We start from the raw sequence: 17702 nt of genomic DNA, 5'->3' as shown, positions 1-17702 counted from the left end.
AAATCTATTTGCCATTATTCTGGCCAAGATTTTATAATCAACCTGTAACAGAGATATCGGTCTATAATTTTTAAGTGATCTTCTGTCACCTTTTTTCTTAAATACAAGACTAATAACACCACATTTCATTGATCTACTTAAAAATCCCTCTTGTTCAATAGTATTATACAGTTTCATAAGTACATACTTAAGCTCAGAATAAAAATGACAATAAAACTCAACAGTAAGTCCGTCTGATCCTGGACTTTTATTTTTAGACATTTGAGATAATGCTTTTATTATTTCATCAAACGAAATATCTGACTCACATAACTGATGATCATTTTTATCTATTTTTACATCTACACAATCTAATAATTCATTCATGTTTATATCATCAGTATCTACACAAGTATACAATTCTTTATAAAAATCATATTGCAAATCTAAAATACCATTAATGTCATTAACACATTCATTATTCACATTCAACAATTCCTTTACAGAGTTATTCTCCTGTTTATATTTTTCTAAATTTAAAAAATATTTTGTATTTTTGTCTGATTCAACAGCCCAAACAGCTTTAGATCTGAGAACAGCGCCTCTACATTTTTCTAATTCATATTGAGACAATTCTAATCTCAAACTTTCCAATTTAGCTATATCAATATCATTGCCATTGGCAGCTTTTTCACATAAAGTATTAATTTGCTTTTCTAACCTGAAATAATCTCTTCTATTTTCTTTAGCTATAGAAGAAGAAAAAATTTGGGAATATCTTTTAATTTTATACTTAAGATTATCCCACCATATCAAAATATCTCTATCATATAACTCATTTTCTTTTTCTACAGTTATAATTTCCTTAACTCTTCTAACATACTGTTCATTTTGTAAAAGTGTATTGTTAAGGATCCACAAACCAGGACCTCTTTCTATATTATTACAGTTTAAATTCAATATAACAAAAGCATGATCACTTAAACTAGTTAAGTTATAATATACATTTTGAATACATGGTGACAACTGTCTACTAACTAAAAAATAATCTATCCTACTCTGTTGTAACTCATTATTACTAATACGTTTCCATGAAAATATTCTACTGTGGGTGTTTCTAGCACGCCACACATCATACACATTATTATCATTAACTATTTGATATAATTTTCTACATGGTTCATCTACACTATGTTTTGTTTTGCCACCTTTGTCTAAATTAGACAAACTAGTATTGAAGTCGCCTCCAATAATTAAATTGTCCATATTCTCCGTATACAGTTTTACAAATTCAAAGAACTCTGTTCTTTCAGTTACCGTATTTGGTGCATATAACGATATAATATTGTACAATCTTTCATTCTCAAGAAATGTAACATGTAAAAATCTACCCTTTTCATCAGAATAAACAAATTGTATCTTATCTTTACAATAATTATTTGCAAGTACAGCAACACCTTGTCTACAATTCAAACCATTATTACAAGTGATCTTACCTGTATATAAATGCTTTATACTATCTATATAATTATTATCCCAAAATGTCTCTTGTAAAAGTACAATGCTAATTTTTTTATCATCAATAACACTAACAAAGTTCTGAAAATTATTTACACATCTAAGTCCATTACAATTAAATGAACATATAAGCACCATTGTAAAGATGAAATAAAATAAAATTACATATTTATCCATTGTTTACATCTTAGTACTTTCACAATTTTGACCTACAGATCTAACACCTTTACCATCTAGATTAGGAGTAGGTTTAATTCTTGATCTCCTTTCAAGCTTTTTCTCTTTTTTTTTAAGTTTTCGAGCTTGCTTAGCACTAATAAATTTACCCACATTTTTAACATCACCATCACTATTTATATCCAGTATTTCTACTGAACTTTCATACCCATCACCAGAACAGACAGACAATTCTTCATTTTCTTTTGCACCTTCAGTGGTGATTACTTCATCACCAACCAGGGTGCTAATTATTTCATTCAATGAGAGACTATTCTCCATATCAACATCATTAATTTCATCACTCCCTCCTACAACAGTATCGCAAGAAGGAGTGGTATCATCATCTCTCTTGATTTTTTTACCTTCACTCAATTCTCTGTCTGTTCCGGTAACAAGACTTTCACTCTCAATTATATCTGTTTCAATTGAGCTATCTGTTCTATGATCATCATTGTCATCAATACCATCCTCTGAAATCGGTCGCTTCCTCTTTAAACCATCTGGAGCTCCATTTTGCTCATTGTGCACTTCTACTTCTACTATTGTTAGATTTGAAACGTCTGTTTTTCCAATTTTGTCTGACCCATCCAATTGTATTTTAGCTTCACTGCCCTGTTTTGCTTCATCTTCAATACAGTTTTCACTTGCTATACTTTCATTGTCATGTACATTTTCACTTACAATAGACTTTACCACGGTTTCAGTATCCTCATCATCTGCATGACTTTCATCTGGTCTTCTTTGTATAATAACTTCTGAATCATTGTCATTAGCTACCATACAAATACAATCTTTTAACGGTTGATCACATTCTGTACATTGACATACGCACGGATATTTGGAACAATCAGTACAAGGACAAACGCACGGATCACTTCGGCATTGGTGACATTTACATACACATGGAACTGTGTCACATGTGTAGCAAGCACATGTACATTTCAAGTTCGCATTTCCGCATATCCTACATTTACACATGCAGAAATATTGTCCACAGTCCGGACAATTGTCTTTATTTTCTCCTCGGTTACGGCTTTCGTGTTCCCATCTTGTTGAAGGCTTGCATACACATTTTAACGGCAAATTATGGCAAAATTTACATTTTTTTGCTCGACAACTTTTCAAGGCATGTCCAGTATCTCCACATCCATAACACAAAAAATGTGGACAATCTTTTCTCATGTGCTCAGGAGATGAACACTCTGAGCAGACTTTTGTTTGGTTGTTATGAACCACGCGATAATATTTGGTGTCGGTACCAAATTTAAAAGGCATTGACCACGGCAGGGATACCACCCCTGGAGGAAACTTACACCTCATGAATCTTGTGCCATCAGCAACTTGAGTCCCAGGTACGGTTCGTCTATAAACAGGTGAAACTACTTTCACTCCTTTACTTTCAATTTTACTTGTAATTTCATCGTCACAAATATAAGACGGTAATTTTATTACTGAAACTACAGTTATGTCCGAAAACATCATACTGCACTCGAAATCTCTATTAGCAATTTCTACGCCCCGTAACATCTTAAATGCATTTTCTTTACAGTCAAATGTTACATCATATGACGATAAATCACATCGTACTACTGCTAATACAGTGTTCATTCCGGTTAAAGTCTCAATATCTTCTATTACAACCCTTTCTCCAATTACTTGTGTCGGAATTTTTTCCACCCTAACAGTACATTCTCGCTGGTAATATTTATTATCAGTAACATAATTCTGTTTCGAAAATCGATTTCTGTTATCCCTTGGGTTTCTACGAGAATTTCCGGAATTTGGACGATTCAGCTCCGACTGAGACATTTTTGATTTTCAAAGCAAGCACAGCCTAACAAAAAATGTCAAGCGCACCCAAATCAACCCCCCTCCTCCAAACGATTAAGTCGTCAGAGTAGGGGTAAACAACATATAAATAAACAGTTTATCAGTTTCGAAATGTCAATAACAATGCAATGTTCATCAGAATTACCTTTGTTTATGTATATATCATATATAATCCGTAAAAAACAACGAAATTTTTCACGGAGAATTGTTTACACTTCCATCATGGGCTGTGCTCAATTCAGCTCTCCAATTTGTCAACTGTTCACCATAAAATAGATAAACTTGTCATATGCATCTAACATTCTTGCATCAGACCTGTAATTAAATCGAGAAAACTGTTACTTGCAATAGGAGCAAAAATTGGTAAGAAGCAAGGGGTTTTGCGTAAAAAGGTGGCAAAATCTGCCCCCAGTGAGAGTCGAACTCACGACCCCTGGTTTACGAGACCAGTGCTCTAACCACTGAGCTATAGGGGCTTTGACGCATCGTTCGCTTAATGTAGTATATGTTCATCAGGCAAGATTTCTTTCTAAATTTGATGTAAAAAGCCAAAATCAGGATAGAATACTAGAAAAAATCATCTTGTTCAGTTCCTTTTCAAAGGAAAGCATGCATTTAGCCAATAAAATTAATAATATGATGCTTTGGCTAAAACCAACGAAAGTGCAATTAACCTAGCTAAATAAATAAGTTGGAAATCAAACATACATATACATATTAACTGCTTGGTGCATTCAAGGAAAACAAAATATCTACATGAAAAGAAAATAAATCTTATCCTTTCTGTATTAGTGTTTCAATTTTTAAAGAGTGTAAAAGGTGCCAAAAATTTGCGCCGCCCGGGAATCGAACCCGGGTCGCAAGAATGGGAATCTTGCATGATACCACTACACCAGCGGCGCTTCAATATGAAGTAGTGAATTTTATCTATTTCTATATCACTGTGATACTACAATTTGTCAACTGTTCACCATAAAATAGATAAACTTGTCATATGCATCTAACATTCTTGCAACAGACCTGTAATTAAATCGAGAAAACTGTTACTTGCAATAGGAGCAAAAATTGGTAAGAAGCAAGGGGTTTTGCGTAAAAAGGTGGCAAAATCTGCCCCCAGTGAGAGTCGAACTCACGACCCCTGGTTTACGAGACCAGTGCTCTAACCACTGAGCTATAGGGGCTTTGACGCATCGTTCGCTTAATGTAGTATATGTTCATCAGGCAAGATTTCTTTCTAAATTTGATGTAAAAAGCCAAAATCAGGATAGAATACTAGAAAAAATCATCTTGTTCAGTTCCTTTTCAAAGGAAAGCATGCATTTAGCCAATAAAATTAATAATATGATGCTTTGGCTAAAACCAACGAAAGTGCAATTAACCTAGCTAAATAAATAAGTTGGAAATCAAACATACATATACATATTAACTGCTTGGTGCATTCAAGGAAAACAAAATATCTACATGAAAAGAAAATAAATCTTATCCTTTCTGTATTAGTGTTTCAATTTTTAAAGAGTGTAAAAGGTGCCAAAAATTTGCGCCGCCCGGGAATCGAACCCGGGTCGCAAGAATGGGAATCTTGCATGATACCACTACACCAGCGGCGCTTCAATATGAAGTAGTGAATTTTATCTATTTCTATATCACTGTGATACTACAATTTGTCAACTGTTCACCATAAAATAGATAAACTTGTCATATGCATCTAACATTCTTGCAACAGACCTGTAATTAAATCGAGAAAACTGTTACTTGCAATAGGAGCAAAAATTGGTAAGAAGCAAGGGGTTTTGCGTAAAAAGGTGGCAAAATCTGCCCCCAGTGAGAGTCGAACTCACGACCCCTGGTTTACGAGACCAGTGCTCTAACCACTGAGCTATAGGGGCTTTGACGCATCGTTCGCTTAATGTAGTATATGTTCATCAGGCAAGATTTCTTTCTAAATTTGATGTAAAAAGCCAAAATCAGGATAGAATACTAGAAAAAATCATCTTGTTCAGTTCCTTTTCAAAGGAAAGCATGCATTTAGCCAATAAAATTAATAATATGATGCTTTGGCTAAAACCAACGAAAGTGCAATTAACCTAGCTAAATAAATAAGTTGGAAATCAAACATACATATACATATTAACTGCTTGGTGCATTCAAGGAAAACAAAATATCTACATGAAAAGAAAATAAATCTTATCCTTTCTGTATTAGTGTTTCAATTTTTAAAGAGTGTAAAAGGTGCCAAAAATTTGCGCCGCCCGGGAATCGAACCCGGGTCGCAAGAATGGGAATCTTGCATGATACCACTACACCAGCGGCGCTTCAATATGAAGTAGTGAATTTTATCTATTTCTATATCACTGTGATACTACAATTTGTCAACTGTTCACCATAAAATAGATAAACTTGTCATATGCATCTAACATTCTTGCAACAGACTTGTAATTAAATCGAGAAAACTGTTACTTGCAATAGGAGCAAAAATTGGTAAGAAGCAAGGGGTTTTGCGTAAAAAGGTGGCAAAATCTGCCCCCAGTGAGAGTCGAACTCACGACCCCTGGTTTACGAGACCAGTGCTCTAACCACTGAGCTATAGGGGCTTTGACGCATCGTTGCTTAATGTAGTATATGTTCATCAGGCAAGATTTCTTTCTAAATTTGATGTAAAAAGCCAAAATCAGGATAGAATACTAGAAAAAATCATCTTGTTCAGTTCCTTTTCAAAGGAAAGCATGCATTTAGCCAATAAAATTAATAATATGATGCTTTGGCTAAAACCAACGAAAGTGCAATTAACCTAGCTAAATAAATAAGTTGGAAATCAAACATACATATACATATTAACTGCTTGGTGCATTCAAGGAAAACAAAATATCTACATGAAAAGAAAATAAATCTTATCCTTTCTGTATTAGTGTTTCAATTTTTAAAGAGTGTAAAAGGTGCCAAAAATTTGCGCCGCCCGGGAATCGAACCCGGGTCGCAAGAATGGGAATCTTGCATGATACCACTACACCAGCGGCGCTTCAATATGAAGTAGTGAATTTTATCTATTTCTATATCACTGTGATACTACAATTTGTCAACTGTTCACCATAAAATAGATAAACTTGTCATATGCATCTAACATTCTTGCAACAGACCTGTAATTAAATCGAGAAAACTGTTACTTGCAATAGGAGCAAAAATTGGTAAGAAGCAAGGGGTTTTGCGTAAAAAGGTGGCAAAATCTGCCCCCAGTGAGAGTCGAACTCACGACCCCTGGTTTACGAGACCAGTGCTCTAACCACTGAGCTATAGGGGCTTTGACGCATCGTTCGCTTAATGTAGTATATGTTCATCAGGCAAGATTTCTTTCTAAATTTGATGTAAAAAGCCAAAATCAGGATAGAATACTAGAAAAAATCATCTTGTTCAGTTCCTTTTCAAAGGAAAGCATGCATTTAGCCAATAAAATTAATAATATGATGCTTTGGCTAAAACCAACGAAAGTGCAATTAACCTAGCTAAATAAATAAGTTGGAAATCAAACATACATATACATATTAACTGCTTGGTGCATTCAAGGAAAACAAAATATCTACATGAAAAGAAAATAAATCTTATCCTTTCTGTATTAGTGTTTCAATTTTTAAAGAGTGTAAAAGGTGCCAAAAATTTGCGCCGCCCGGGAATCGAACCCGGGTCGCAAGAATGGGAATCTTGCATTTTTTTTTTTTTATCTTTATTATATTCACAATTTGTATATACATATCACAGTTTCAATTACACAAAAATGAAAACATTGTCAATAGTTATTGTCCTTTCGCTGAAATGAATCATAAATGAAACATTATCTATATTGCGTGAAATATTTGTCACGAACATGATTGTCTGATTATAAATTTTTGTATACTCATATTTTTATATATATCATTTTCTATAGAAAAACATCATATCCCTATACTTATATTCAATTTCATTCTAATCTACCATTCAGCTCCTACATTCAAAATTATAAAAAGCTTACACAGAATGCAATGAAAAATCAAAGAGTTAAGTGTTTGTACAGTCTTACTGTCCGACATATGACGAAAATTGATACAATCGAAATAATAGTTCGCATAGGGCTGGTCTCCATTCCACCACGCAAATAAAATCAAAAGTATTAAATATCAAGTCACTTATCAGCAACAATAAGACAAGCAAACAACATCACAAAATAATTATCATTATTCAGCAAAAACCTTTTATCCACATTTTCTCACAGAAACATACACACTTTCTCCCTACAAATACAAAATACAAAATACTAATAAAAATGTTACAATTTTTTAATTTTCACAACTTTTTCCATCTTCAGTATTCCTTGACTCACTGCATCAGTCATTAGTTTTGTAGTTCGTACATCTTGAAAATCTTCAGTTAGTACTTTGTTAAATCTAAAGTAATCTCGTTCCCCTCTAAGGAGAACTTCAAACTCTTTACGGTCCATATAAAACAATATCAGACGTTCTCTTTGCGTTTTTCCAATTAAAATGTCCATACCACACCGGTTTTTTTTCAAAACAATTTTATTAATAATTCCACTTTCTTGTACGGTATTATTATGTTCTTTCAATTTATCACATGATTGTACACCTGTTGACGTAGTGGATACACTATCACTATTATTCGTTTGACTAATTGTACATTTTGATACTAAATTTTCTTTTTCTACGGTACATATATTCTTTTCAAATCTCTCAACAGGTAATCCATGTTTACTTTTATTTACATTGTTTACAATTTTACTGGTTACACAATTTGATGACAAAGACAATTCATTACCTGTATCGATTGAACACATATCTATATTTGGACTATTTACAATTTCAATGTTACCTTTAGCGGAGGCCTCAGGCGGGTTATCTTCAAAGTCCATTTTATCTGAGGTATTTGTCGATATCTTTTCACTCGGTATTTGATTATTTTCAGATGAACGATCTGAATATATCACATCAGTATGATTTTCAACATTTTCAACATTTTCATTATTATTGTTATATTCTCGCATTCGTTTCTTGTCACGATTGACTGTAGAGTTCGACTTTCGTTTACTTTTACTACTATCTTGATTCGTAAATACTATGGATATACGGGCCCTGTCATTTTCACCATGCACAGTGAATGCAATATTCCGAAATTGTTCACATGCGTTTTCTATAGTACTCATCAATAAAGATGGAAGTCTCTCCATTATGATTATTGTCAAAACAGTATTATAATTCACCCTCGGGTAGCCTCTTACAATCCGACAATATTTACAATATTTCAAACAGTTACAAACGACGGTTTTTTCAATATAAATGAAAAAAACTTACTTCTAAAACAAGTTAGAATGTTAATATTCCATATTTCAGCTTGGATATCCGAGCAATTACTTATTCCAGAGTAATATTTTCACTTCACACAAAAACAACGTCCTTTCAAGTAAAGGTCCACTCGACCACCAAGAATGGGAATCTTGCATGATACCACTACACCAGCGGCGCTTCAATATGAAGTAGTGAATTTTATCTATTTCTATATCACTGTGATACTACAATTTGTCAACTGTTCACCATAAAATAGATAAACTTGTCATATGCATCTAACATTCTTGCAACAGACTTGTAATTAAATCGAGAAAACTGTTACTTGCAATAGGAGCAAAAATTGGTAAGAAGCAAGGGGTTTTGCGTAAAAAGGTGGCAAAATCTGCCCCCAGTGAGAGTCGAACTCACGACCCCTGGTTTACGAGACCAGTGCTCTAACCACTGAGCTATAGGGGCTTTGACGCATCGTTCGCTTAATGTAGTATATGTTCATCAGGCAAGATTTCTTTCTAAATTTGATGTAAAAAGCCAAAATCAGGATAGAATACTAGAAAAAATCATCTTGTTCAGTTCCTTTTCAAAGGAAAGCATGCATTTAGCCAATAAAATTAATAATATGATGCTTTGGCTAAAACCAACGAAAGTGCAATTAACCTAGCTAAATAAATAAGTTGGAAATCAAACATACATATACATATTAACTGCTTGGTGCATTCAAGGAAAACAAAATATCTACATGAAAAGAAAATAAATCTTATCCTTTCTGTATTAGTGTTTCAATTTTTAAAGAGTGTAAAAGGTGCCAAAAATTTGCGCCGCCCGGGAATCGAACCCGGGTCGCAAGAATGGGAATCTTGCATTTTTTTTTTTTTATCTTTATTATATTCACAATTTGTATATACATATCACAGTTTCAATTACACAAAAATGAAAACATTGTCAATAGTTATTGTCCTTTCGCTGAAATGAATCATAAATGAAACATTATCTATATTGCGTGAAATATTTGTCACGAACATGATTGTCTGATTATAAATTTTTGTATACTCATATTTTTATATATATCATTTTCTATAGAAAAACATCATATCCCTGTACTTATATTCAATTTCATTCTAATCTACCATTCAGCTCCTACATTCAAAATTATAAAAAGCTTACACAGAATGCAATGAAAAATCAAAGAGTTAAGTGTTTGTACAGTCTTACTGTCCGACATATGACGAAAATTGATACAATCGAAATAATAGTTCGCATAGGGCTGGTCTCCATTCCACCACGCAAATAAAATCAAAAGTATTAAATATCAAGTCACTTATCAGCAACAATAAGACAAGCAAACAACATCACAAAATAATTATCATTATTCAGCAAAAACCTTTTATCCACATTTTCTCACAGAAACATACACACTTTCTCCCTACAAATACAAAATACAAAATACTAATAAAAATGTTACAATTTTTTAATTTTCACAACTTTTTCCATCTTCAGTATTCCTTGACTCACTGCATCAGTCATTAGTTTTGTAGTTCGTACATCTTGAAAATCTTCAGTTAGTACTTTGTTAAATCTAAAGTAATCTCGTTCCCCTCTAAGGAGAACTTCAAACTCTTTACGGTCCATATAAAACAATATCAGACGTTCTCTTTGCGTTTTTCCAATTAAAATGTCCATACCACACCGGTTTTTTTTCAAAACAATTTTATTAATAATTCCACTTTCTTGTACGGTATTATTATGTTCTTTCAATTTATCACATGATTGTACACCTGTTGACGTAGTGGATACACTATCACTATTATTCGTTTGACTAATTGTACATTTTGATACTAAATTTTCTTTTTCTACGGTACATATATTCTTTTCAAATCTCTCAACAGGTAATCCATGTTTACTTTTATTTACATTGTTTACAATTTTACTGGTTACACAATTTGATGACAAAGACAATTCATTACCTGTATCGATTGAACACATATCTATATTTGGACTATTTACAATTTCAATGTTACCTTTAGCGGAGGCCTCAGGCGGGTTATCTTCAAAGTCCATTTTATCTGAGGTATTTGTCGATATCTTTTCACTCGGTATTTGATTATTTTCAGATGAACGATCTGAATATATCACATCAGTATGATTTTCAACATTTTCAACATTTTCATTATTATTGTTATATTCTCGCATTCGTTTCTTGTCACGATTGACTGTAGAGTTCGACTTTCGTTTACTTTTACTACTATCTTGATTCGTAAATACTATGGATATACGGGCCCTGTCATTTTCACCATGCACAGTGAATGCAATATTCCGAAATTGTTCACATGCGTTTTCTATAGTACTCATCAATAAAGATGGAAGTCTCTCCATTATGATTATTGTCAAAACAGTATTATAATTCACCCTCGGGTAGCCTCTTACAATCCGACAATATTTACAATATTTCAAACAGTTACAAACGACGGTTTTTTCAATATAAATGAAAAAAACTTACTTCTAAAACAAGTTAGAATGTTAATATTCCATATTTCAGCTTGGATATCCGAGCAATTACTTATTCCAGAGTAATATTTTCACTTCACACAAAAACAACGTCCTTTCAAGTAAAGGTCCACTCGACCACCAAGAATGGGAATCTTGCATGATACCACTACACCAGCGGCGCTTCAATATGAAGTAGTGAATTTTATCTATTTCTATATCACTGTGATACTACAATTTGTCAACTGTTCACCATAAAATAGATAAACTTGTCATATGCATCTAACATTCTTGCAACAGACTTGTAATTAAATCGAGAAAACTGTTACTTGCAATAGGAGCAAAAATTGGTAAGAAGCAAGGGGTTTTGCGTAAAAAGGTGGCAAAATCTGCCCCCAGTGAGAGTCGAACTCACGACCCCTGGTTTACGAGACCAGTGCTCTAACCACTGAGCTATAGGGGCTTTGACGCATCGTTCGCTTAATGTAGTATATGTTCATCAGGCAAGATTTCTTTCTAAATTTGATGTAAAAAGCCAAAATCAGGATAGAATACTAGAAAAAATCATCTTGTTCAGTTCCTTTTCAAAGGAAAGCATGCATTTAGCCAATAAAATTAATAATATGATGCTTTGGCTAAAACCAACGAAAGTGCAATTAACCTAGCTAAATAAATAAGTTGGAAATCAAACATACATATACATATTAACTGCTTGGTGCATTCAAGGAAAACAAAATATCTACATGAAAAGAAAATAAATCTTATCCTTTCTGTATTAGTGTTTCAATTTTTAAAGAGTGTAAAAGGTGCCAAAAATTTGCGCCGCCCGGGAATCGAACCCGGGTCGCAAGAATGGGAATCTTGCATTTTTTTTTTTTTATCTTTATTATATTCACAATTTGTATATACATATCACAGTTTCAATTACACAAAAATGAAAACATTGTCAATAGTTATTGTCCTTTCGCTGAAATGAATCATAAATGAAACATTATCTATATTGCGTGAAATATTTGTCACGAACATGATTGTCTGATTATAAATTTTTGTATACTCATATTTTTATATATATCATTTTCTATAGAAAAACATCATATCCCTATACTTATATTCAATTTCATTCTAATCTACCATTCAGCTCCTACATTCAAAATTATAAAAAGCTTACACAGAATGCAATGAAAAATCAAAGAGTTAAGTGTTTGTACAGTCTTACTGTCCGACATATGACGAAAATTGATACAATCGATATAATAGTTCGCATAGGGCTGGTCTCCATTCCACCACGCAAATAAAATCAAAAGTATTAAATATCAAGTCACTTATCAGCAACAATAAGACAAGCAAACAACATCACAAAATAATTATCATTATTCAGCAAAAACCTTTTATCCACATTTTCTCACAGAAACATACACACTTTCTCCCTACAAATACAAAATACAAAATACTAATAAAAATGTTACAATTTTTTAATTTTCACAACTTTTTCCATCTTCAGTATTCCTTGACTCACTGCATCAGTCATTAGTTTTGTAGTTCGTACATCTTGAAAATCTTCAGTTAGTACTTTGTTAAATCTAAAGTAATCTCGTTCCCCTCTAAGGAGAACTTCAAACTCTTTACGGTCCATATAAAACAATATCAGACGTTCTCTTTGCGTTTTTCCAATTAAAATGTCCATACCACACCGGTTTTTTTTCAAAACAATTTTATTAATAATTCCACTTTCTTGTACGGTATTATTATGTTCTTTCAATTTATCACATGATTGTACACCTGTTGACGTAGTGGATACACTATCACTATTATTCGTTTGACTAATTGTACATTTTGATACTAAATTTTCTTTTTCTACGGTACATATATTCTTTTCAAATCTCTCAACAGGTAATCCATGTTTACTTTTATTTACATTGTTTACAATTTTACTGGTTACACAATTTGATGACAAAGACAATTCATTACCTGTATCGATTGAACACATATCTATATTTGGACTATTTACAATTTCAATGTTACCTTTAGCGGAGGCCTCAGGCGGGTTATCTTCAAAGTCCATTTTATCTGAGGTATTTGTCGATATCTTTTCACTCGGTATTTGATTATTTTCAGATGAACGATCTGAATATATCACATCAGTATGATTTTCAACATTTTCAACATTTTCATTATTATTGTTATATTCTCGCATTCGTTTCTTGTCACGATTGACTGTAGAGTTCGACTTTCGTTTACTTTTACTACTATCTTGATTCGTAAATACTATGGATATACGGGCCCTGTCATTTTCACCATGCACAGTGAATGCAATATTCCGAAATTGTTCACATGCGTTTTCTATAGTACTCATCAATAAAGATGGAAGTCTCTCCATTATGATTATTGTCAAAACAGTATTATAATTCACCCTCGGGTAGCCTCTTACAATCCGACAATATTTACAATATTTCAAACAGTTACAAACGACGGTTTTTTCAATATAAATGAAAAAAACTTACTTCTAAAACAAGTTAGAATGTTAATATTCCATATTTCAGCTTGGATATCCGAGCAATTACTTATTCCAGAGTAATATTTTCACTTCACACAAAAACAACGTCCTTTCAAGTAAAGGTCCACTCGACCACCAAGAATGGGAATCTTGCATGATACCACTACACCAGCGGCGCTTCAATATGAAGTAGTGAATTTTATCTATTTCTATATCACTGTGATACTACAATTTGTCAACTGTTCACCATAAAATAGATAAACTTGTCATATGCATCTAACATTCTTGCAACAGACTTGTAATTAAATCGAGAAAACTGTTACTTGCAATAGGAGCAAAAATTGGTAAGAAGCAAGGGGTTTTGCGTAAAAAGGTGGCAAAATCTGCCCCCAGTGAGAGTCGAACTCACGACCCCTGGTTTACGAGACCAGTGCTCTAACCACTGAGCTATAGGGGCTTTGACGCATCGTTCGCTTAATGTAGTATATGTTCATCAGGCAAGATTTCTTTCTAAATTTGATGTAAAAAGCCAAAATCAGGATAGAATACTAGAAAAAATCATCTTGTTCAGTTCCTTTTCAAAGGAAAGCATGCATTTAGCCAATAAAATTAATAATATGATGCTTTGGCTAAAACCAACGAAAGTGCAATTAACCTAGCTAAATAAATAAGTTGGAAATCAAACATACATATACATATTAACTGCTTGGTGCATTCAAGGAAAACAAAATATCTACATGAAAAGAAAATAAATCTTATCCTTTCTGTATTAGTGTTTCAATTTTTAAAGAGTGTAAAAGGTGCCAAAAATTTGCGCCGCCCGGGAATCGAACCCGGGTCGCAAGAATGGGAATCTTGCATTTTTTTTTTTTTATCTTTATTATATTCACAATTTGTATATACATATCACAGTTTCAATTACACAAAAATGAAAACATTGTCAATAGTTATTGTCCTTTCGCTGAAATGAATCATAAATGAAACATTATCTATATTGCGTGAAATATTTGTCACGAACATGATTGTCTGATTATAAATTTTTGTATACTCATATTTTTATATATATCATTTTCTATAGAAAAACATCATATCCCTATACTTATATTCAATTTCATTCTAATCTACCATTCAGCTCCTACATTCAAAATTATAAAAAGCTTACACAGAATGCAATGAAAAATCAAAGAGTTAAGTGTTTGTACAGTCTTACTGTCCGACATATGACGAAAATTGATACAATCGATATAATAGTTCGCATAGGGCTGGTCTCCATTCCACCACGCAAATAAAATCAAAAGTATTAAATATCAAGTCACTTATCAGCAACAATAAGACAAGCAAACAACATCACAAAATAATTATCATTATTCAGCAAAAACCTTTTATCCACATTTTCTCACAGAAACATACACACTTTCTCCCTACAAATACAAAATACAAAATACTAATAAAAATGTTACAATTTTTTAATTTTCACAACTTTTTCCATCTTCAGTATTCCTTGACTCACTGCATCAGTCATTAGTTTTGTAGTTCGTACATCTTGAAAATCTTCAGTTAGTACTTTGTTAAATCTAAAGTAATCTCGTTCCCCTCTAAGGAGAACTTCAAACTCTTTACGGTCCATATAAAACAATATCAGACGTTCTCTTTGCGTTTTTCCAATTAAAATGTCCATACCACACCGGTTTTTTTTCAAAACAATTTTATTAATAATTCCACTTTCTTGTACGGTATTATTATGTTCTTTCAATTTATCACATGATTGTACACCTGTTGACGTAGTGGATACACTATCACTATTATTCGTTTGACTAATTGTACATTTTGATACTAAATTTTCTTTTTCTACGGTACATATATTCTTTTCAAATCTCTCAACAGGTAATCCATGTTTACTTTTATTTACATTGTTTACAATTTTACTGGTTACACAATTTGATGACAAAGACAATTCATTACCTGTATCGATTGAACACATATCTATATTTGGACTATTTACAATTTCAATGTTACCTTTAGCGGAGGCCTCAGGCGGGTTATCTTCAAAGTCCATTTTATCTGAGGTATTTGTCGATATCTTTTCACTCGGTATTTGATTATTTTCAGATGAACGATCTGAATATATCACATCAGTATGATTTTCAACATTTTCAACATTTTCATTATTATTGTTATATTCTCGCATTCGTTTCTTGTCACGATTGACTGTAGAGTTCGACTTTCGTTTACTTTTACTACTATCTTGATTCGTAAATACTATGGATATACGGGCCCTGTCATTTTCACCATGCACAGTGAATGCAATATTCCGAAATTGTTCACATGCGTTTTCTATAGTACTCATCAATAAAGATGGAAGTCTCTCCATTATGATTATTGTCAAAACAGTATTATAATTCACCCTCGGGTAGCCTCTTACAATCCGACAATATTTACAATATTTCAAACAGTTACAAACGACGGTTTTTTCAATATAAATGAAAAAAACTTACTTCTAAAACAAGTTAGAATGTTAATATTCCATATTTCAGCTTGGATATCCGAGCAATTACTTATTCCAGAGTAATATTTTCACTTCACACAAAAACAACGTCCTTTCAAGTAAAGGTCCACTCGACCACCAAGAATGGGAATCTTGCATGATACCACTACACCAGCGGCGCTTCAATATGAAGTAGTGAATTTTATCTATTTCTATATCACTGTGATACTACAATTTGTCAACTGTTCACCATAAAATAGATAAACTTGTCATATGCATCTAACATTCTTGCAACAGACTTGTAATTAAATCGAGAAAACTGTTACTTGCAATAGGAGCAAAAATTGGTAAGAAGCAAGGGGTTTTGCGTAAAAAGGTGGCAAAATCTGCCCCCAGTGAGAGTCGAACTCACGACCCCTGGTTTACGAGACCAGTGCTCTAACCACTGAGCTATAGGGGCTTTGACGCATCGTTCGCTTAATGTAGTATATGTTCATCAGGCAAGATTTCTTTCTAAATTTGATGTAAAAAGCCAAAATCAGGATAGAATACTAGAAAAAATCATCTTGTTCAGTTCCTTTTCAAAGGAAAGCATGCATTTAGCCAATAAAATTAATAATATGATGCTTTGGCTAAAACCAACGAAAGTGCAATTAACCTAGCTAAATAAATAAGTTGGAAATCAAACATACATATACATATTAACTGCTTGGTGCATTCAAGGAAAACAAAATATCTACATGAAAAGAAAATAAATCTTATCCTTTCTGTATTAGTGTTTCAATTTTTAAAGAGTGTAAAAGGTGCCAAAAATTTGCGCCGCCCGGGAATCGAACCCGGGTCGCAAGAATGGGAATCTTGCATTTTTTTTTTTTTATCTTTATTATATTCACAATTTGTATATACATATCACAGTTTCAATTACACAAAAATGAAAACATTGTCAATAGTTATTGTCCTTTCGCTGAAATGAATCATAAATGAAACATTATCTATATTGCGTGAAATATTTGTCACGAACATGATTGTCTGATTATAAATTTTTGTATACTCATATTTTTATATATATCATTTTCTATAGAAAAACATCATATCCCTATACTTATATTCAATTTCATTCTAATCTACCATTCAGCTCCTACATTCAAAATTATAAAAAGCTTACACAGAATGCAATGAAAAATCAAAGAGTTAAGTGTTTGTACAGTCTTACTGTCCGACATATGACGAAAATTGATACAATCGAAATAATAGTTCGCATAGGGCTGGTCTCCATTCCACCACGCAAATAAAATCAAAAGTATTAAATATCAAGTCACTTATCAGCAACAATAAGACAAGCAAACAACATCACAAAATAATTATCATT

General features: G+C 32.7%; 13 non-coding genes across 13 annotated transcripts; all 13 read right to left on the bottom strand.

Moving 5' to 3' along the window:
• Positions 1-3949: 3949 nt before the first annotated feature.
• Trnat-cgu (transfer RNA threonine (anticodon CGU)) lies at positions 3950-4022 on the bottom strand. Its single transcript has one exon. It is a non-coding gene; the product is annotated as a tRNA-Thr (tRNA).
• A 355-nt stretch (positions 4023-4377) lies between these two features.
• On the bottom strand, positions 4378-4448 carry Trnag-ccc (transfer RNA glycine (anticodon CCC)). Its single transcript has one exon. It is a non-coding gene; the product is annotated as a tRNA-Gly (tRNA).
• Positions 4449-4654: 206 nt separating this feature from the next.
• On the bottom strand, positions 4655-4727 carry Trnat-cgu (transfer RNA threonine (anticodon CGU)). The gene has a single exon. It is a non-coding gene; the product is annotated as a tRNA-Thr (tRNA).
• A 355-nt stretch (positions 4728-5082) lies between these two features.
• Positions 5083-5153, bottom strand: Trnag-ccc (transfer RNA glycine (anticodon CCC)). The gene has a single exon. It is a non-coding gene; the product is annotated as a tRNA-Gly (tRNA).
• Positions 5154-5359: 206 nt separating this feature from the next.
• On the bottom strand, positions 5360-5432 carry Trnat-cgu (transfer RNA threonine (anticodon CGU)). The gene has a single exon. It is a non-coding gene; the product is annotated as a tRNA-Thr (tRNA).
• A 355-nt stretch (positions 5433-5787) lies between these two features.
• Positions 5788-5858, bottom strand: Trnag-ccc (transfer RNA glycine (anticodon CCC)). Its single transcript has one exon. It is a non-coding gene; the product is annotated as a tRNA-Gly (tRNA).
• A 206-nt stretch (positions 5859-6064) lies between these two features.
• On the bottom strand, positions 6065-6137 carry Trnat-cgu (transfer RNA threonine (anticodon CGU)). Its single transcript has one exon. It is a non-coding gene; the product is annotated as a tRNA-Thr (tRNA).
• A 354-nt stretch (positions 6138-6491) lies between these two features.
• Trnag-ccc (transfer RNA glycine (anticodon CCC)) lies at positions 6492-6562 on the bottom strand. Its single transcript has one exon. It is a non-coding gene; the product is annotated as a tRNA-Gly (tRNA).
• A 206-nt stretch (positions 6563-6768) lies between these two features.
• Positions 6769-6841, bottom strand: Trnat-cgu (transfer RNA threonine (anticodon CGU)). The gene has a single exon. It is a non-coding gene; the product is annotated as a tRNA-Thr (tRNA).
• Positions 6842-9256: 2415 nt separating this feature from the next.
• Trnat-cgu (transfer RNA threonine (anticodon CGU)) lies at positions 9257-9329 on the bottom strand. Its single transcript has one exon. It is a non-coding gene; the product is annotated as a tRNA-Thr (tRNA).
• Positions 9330-11744: 2415 nt separating this feature from the next.
• On the bottom strand, positions 11745-11817 carry Trnat-cgu (transfer RNA threonine (anticodon CGU)). Its single transcript has one exon. It is a non-coding gene; the product is annotated as a tRNA-Thr (tRNA).
• A 2415-nt stretch (positions 11818-14232) lies between these two features.
• Positions 14233-14305, bottom strand: Trnat-cgu (transfer RNA threonine (anticodon CGU)). The gene has a single exon. It is a non-coding gene; the product is annotated as a tRNA-Thr (tRNA).
• A 2415-nt stretch (positions 14306-16720) lies between these two features.
• On the bottom strand, positions 16721-16793 carry Trnat-cgu (transfer RNA threonine (anticodon CGU)). The gene has a single exon. It is a non-coding gene; the product is annotated as a tRNA-Thr (tRNA).
• Positions 16794-17702: the final 909 nt, after the last annotated feature.

Source organism: Mytilus californianus, unplaced genomic scaffold (genome assembly GCF_021869535.1).
Source record: "Mytilus californianus isolate M0D057914Y unplaced genomic scaffold, xbMytCali1.0.p SCAF_6, whole genome shotgun sequence".
NCBI lineage: Eukaryota > Metazoa > Mollusca > Bivalvia > Mytilida > Mytilidae > Mytilus > Mytilus californianus.
Note: the sequence above shows the minus strand (reverse complement) of the source record. Positions and strands in the feature narration are given on the sequence as shown.